Raw genomic sequence first — 5,304 nt, 5'->3', positions numbered from 1 at the left:
AGGGTTGTGCTCAATGTTGTCCATGACCGCAATGGTAAACAACCCTTTTCTCAAAACAGGTGGACAGACTACACCCTCTTCCACATAGGCTACTTAGTGACAGTGGCATCTTCCAGTCAGGCTGATATCTCCAGCACCCTGTCACAGGAAATACTCATGCCATAATCCCGAAGCATTTCTACCAGGTTTCTCTTCCAGGTTTTTGCATAGATAGTCCTGCCCATGAACAGTGGAAAGTGAGTTTCCCCAACTTTTGACTATCGATATACACTTGCTCCTTCCTTCTGTCTTGAGAAACAGTTGTACTGCAGAAGCTGAGCAATAGACAGGTCTGACTTTCATGAGCCAAACCTTAGCTGTGACTTTATGTCTGCTCCATGTTCGACCATACTCCTGAACTGGAGCAGATTTTGAGGTATGGCATCATTGATGCATCCTTCACCAAAGGTACCATCAAACCTGGACTGATGATCCTAAATACACTTCCTCAGTATCTTTTCTGCTTCAGCAATCACAAGTGTATGTGAGTAGTCAGATGCCTGAGATAGGGTTAAGCTACATCTTTCTGCAAGACAAGTAGCACACTTCTTCATTTCTTGTGTGCATCCAAGTCAGGGATTTCTGCTAACAATTTGTCCTTTAATCTTGTTGTATTTGCAGTGGGTGATTCAATGCCCAATTGTTCCAGGCGCTGCTGGTATAATTGGGATATGTCTGCAAGAGGAAATATGGCAGGAACATCCAAGCTCAAGCTGGTTCCATTGATATAATTAACCAGTTCTGATAGAACCCGTGGATATACTCGTACATCTGGTTCTTCACAGTGACATTGTTCGTTCTCAAGATTTCTAAGATTGGACCTCTCCCTATTGTAAAGGCTAGTTTGACATACAAGATGGTATTTCAGCTTTTGTGCAATTGCATCACCTGCACCTAGTTTTGCCAATAATTTACCATCATTAAGTGTGTGAGTGCACTCATGTAGTCTCCTGTTGAGATTCGCAGTCATTACTTGTCAAAGATCTGATACAGGTGCCACTTTTTCACAAAAAATGCATACTTCATTGTCATGAATAATTCAATGCTGTAAAGCATGCTTTTCCTGTGGTTCACTACCTTCAACTGTAGATCTTTACTTTCTTGTACGATCAAGTTTTGCATTATTAAACATAACCCTACAACTCTTGTGGTATTTTGTCATGTTTTGTCACAGTTTCGATTCTATGCCACTGCCTTCATCTAGACTTTGTGGGTCAAAGTTAAGCAGCATTTCACCAGTCTCATGAAACAATGACATATTGGTTGAAATCATTACATGCCCATCATGTTAAGGATTATGATGTATAGAGGCCAAGGGTGAAGTTAGACCTTCATCTTTCTTGTCTTCCTGGCAAAGACAACATTTGCTCCAGTCGGTCTTCCTTTTGCCTGTGATTGAATTTACACTTGCCATTATGAGCTCTTTACTAAGGCCAAGTGGCTAGCCTTTTACCACCTTAATCTGATGTGCACATTGATGTATGGGATACAACCATGTTCAGTCAACCTAAACCTATCCTGATCATTCATCCAGTCCCATATGATCTGTACACCATCCAGGGATGTACATGAACAAGCTATGTAGAACCCTGCTTACCGTTGGTTCGGCTCTCCTGCACTGGCACCTCCTGTCAAGTCAGGCATGACTGTCTAATTAGATCTACCAACTATATATTCACTTTTGATATAGGCTATTAGACACCATTTGGGACACTTAACTACTAAACTACACTAAAGGAGAGCTAGGTACAGTGTAAGTGGAGCAAGATTAGCTTACACTGAACCCCATGTTGGGTTACTCAGCAGTGAAGTCTCCAATGTGCCCTGGTTGTGCACTGACGTTCACTCTTTTCAACTAAAACTAAAATTAAACCAACACATAAATTGCATATAGACTTGCAAAGTATTATATTGATCAGGAAGACATTTTTACATGCCTACTGAATCCTGAGACGTGATTGTTTGATGTTTCTGACTGACATATTTGATGCCATCTTTCTTTATATATGCTATATGAAATCTTTAACAGAAATACATTTTATTTTTGCTTTGTGACTCTGCCTAAAATGTGTATAACCAAAAGAAATGTATAAAAAAACTTGACCAGATGGACACGAATCCCATTTTCAACCTTGATTAGTGGTCATCTTGAAAAATGGCAGTCATTTTGGATTCTGAGTGTACACCAATTAATTTTGAAAATGTGGCCTTAGAGATCATATGTACCAAATTTAATTTTATCATTAACAGAAGTATTTTAGTGAAAAAAATATGTCATCTGCTGGACTAAAGGGCGGTTAAGGCGTTCGTTAACACAAAATTAGAAACATCAGTTTGATCCAACAGAAAAACCCTGTAGTAATTCATAAAAACTATTATCGTTGTATGAAAATGGGGTATATTCGAGAGAGAAAGAGAGAGAGAGGGGGGGGGGGGGGCTGGGCGGGAGCCTGGTGGACGATGGGATTGTTTTATAGTAAAAATCCCTCAGATTTTTAATCCATATGTATTCTTCATTCTTGGAAGAGTTATTGAGCCTATATTTAGATTTTGTTTGATCACTTTTAAAACGTCATCCCTTCCTCGCATGTCGTCATTCCGGTGAAAAGTCGTAATAACCGTTTGGATAACAACTACAATTTCCAACCTGTCTCACTGACATCCAGCAATCCGACGTAGATTGAGGGATCGATGCTATCCCTCAGGTGTCTAAAGCTGACTGGTGGATGCAAGGGGGACACAGATTGGAAATGGAAGTAGTCACCCCAGCCTCTCACGGGAGTTAAGACATACTACGAAGTGACGTTTTAGAAGTGATCAAAGGAAATCAAGACGATGCCTCAACACATTTTTCAAGGATGCAGAGCACTGGTGGATTAAGTATCTGAGAGAGCGAGACGGACAGACAGAGGGAGGGAGAGATTGAGAGATTTCCCTGCTTATTTAGGGTCTAAATAATAATGCTCCTTTCTTCGCAACTGCATTTTCCTTCTTTGTTTTACAGGAATTTTTACAGTGGCAGAGTCCTGCCGGCCATCATTCTCTCTCTCTCTCTCTCTCTCTCTCTCTCTCTCTCTCTCTCTCTCTCGGAAATACATTCTACTATACACACACACACACACACACACACACACACACATATATATATATATATATATATATATATATATATATATATATATATATATATATATATATATATATATATATATATATATATATATATATATATATATATATATATATATATATATATATATTACAAAAAATTCTTTGTTTAAGTGACTCGCACCTTTTTTGATAGTAAGATACCTCACATAACATGATGGATTACTTCGAAATTTTCTTTGAATTAAATTATGTTTCTATTTGCGGTTATGGACACCTTAACCTCAACTTACATTGAATAACATATATCAGCTAATACATCATCGATCCTGGAGGAGCCAGAAGGCATTTGTCTCTTGTTGAGATAAAGTATTATGTCGATGAATTCTTTATTGGAAATCATTGTTTTTGCTCCTTTGCTTCCTTGTGCTAGGTCTCCTACAAATTTAATTCTCATTTGGAATATCTTCGCCCTTCTTCCTTTCATCATTTTGTAAAGTTAATCACAAAACAGTGAAAACAATAATGGTCTAGTAATATGGTACTGAAAGGAATAATTTGAGCAAAGCCAAATTCTAAGTGCATATATTACCTATATTAATTTCATTTAGGTACCACTACTTTCATTATTATATTACTAGACCATTATCTTCACATAAAATAAGTCCGTGTAAGACAGAAAAGGAGCTAATTGTTATCACAGTTTTCTGATTAATTTTACAAAATGATGAAAGAAAGAAGGACGATGATATTCCCTGTAACCTGTCTTAATTTATCATTGTACCAGTGACTGCCAAAGAGATTACTGGTGAAGGCATGAGGATGGTATATCAAACTGTTTTGCGTTAATTATCTCCAACATTAATTTATGTAAAGTTCTGCTCAGTTTTCTGGTAAACCCAAACTCGGTTTCATATACAATAACATTTTCTGTTACCTTGCCAAATTTCAGGACTTGACTATGTTTGTTTTTAAATTATATCATTTTACTTATTTTGACTAGCTAGTAATTTAGAGAAACATTATGAGTCTATGAGTTCGGATAATACTATATTTCACATATTTTAGTGCAAGCCTGTAAACCTAAACATCTAAATGAACTCGAAAGACATAAAAAATTGTCTGCAATGCCGTCTGTTTATTTCATAATATATATATATATATATATATATATATATATATATATATATATATATATATATATATATATATATATATATATATATATATATATATATATATATATATATATATATATATATATATATATATATATATATATATATATATATATATATATATATATATATATATATATATATATATATATATATATATATATATATATATATATATATATATATATATATATATATATATATATATATATATATATATATATATATATATATATATATATATATATATATATATATATATATATATATATATATATATATATATATATATATATATATATATATATATATATATATATATATATATATATATATATATATATATATATATATATATATATATATATATTTATTTACTTATATATGTATATGTATATATATATATATATATATATATATATATATATATATATATATATATATATATATATATATATATATATTTTTTCTTCGTTTTTAACGTGCTTATATATATATATATATATATATATATATATATATATATATATATATATATATATATATATATATATATATATATATATATATATATATATATATATATATATATATATATATATATATGTACGTATTTTCGTCACGTGTTTACTAATACATAACATGAGCTATTAATAAATGGTTTGTGTTCCATTTCGTTAGTGAAAATTCTTAATTGTTTGCAGGGGTAAAAAAATCTGAGTATCAAAAAAAACACCAGTAGAAACAAAAAAATATCTTTTTGATAAGTTTTAAACAGTTTCTTTCTCTCTGTCTCTGTCTGTCTGTCTGTCTGTCTGTGTGTGTCTCTCTCTCTCTCTTTCTCTGTCTCCAATCTTCTATGCATTAAATAAGAGAAATTTAATGTTTTGAGACGCCATTAAAAATTACGACAGCAATTTAATTGAATGTTGCATACAAAAACAGTTGGATGTGTACGACCAAACCCCAGCGACGCTGT

The 5,304-nt window shown here is 32.8% G+C and overlaps 1 pseudogene; it reads right to left on the bottom strand.

Annotated features, from left to right (window-relative positions):
• Positions 1 to 257: 257 nt before the first annotated feature.
• LOC136840617 (uncharacterized) lies at positions 258 to 1,453 on the bottom strand (annotated as a pseudogene).
• Between the last annotated feature and the right edge of the window lie 3,851 nt (positions 1,454 to 5,304).

The sequence above is a fragment of the Macrobrachium rosenbergii genome, chromosome 1 (assembly GCF_040412425.1).
Source record: "Macrobrachium rosenbergii isolate ZJJX-2024 chromosome 1, ASM4041242v1, whole genome shotgun sequence".
Taxonomy (NCBI): Eukaryota; Metazoa; Arthropoda; class Malacostraca; order Decapoda; family Palaemonidae; genus Macrobrachium; species Macrobrachium rosenbergii.
The sequence above is the reverse complement of the archived record's forward strand: the minus strand, read 5'-3'. Positions and strand labels throughout refer to the sequence as shown.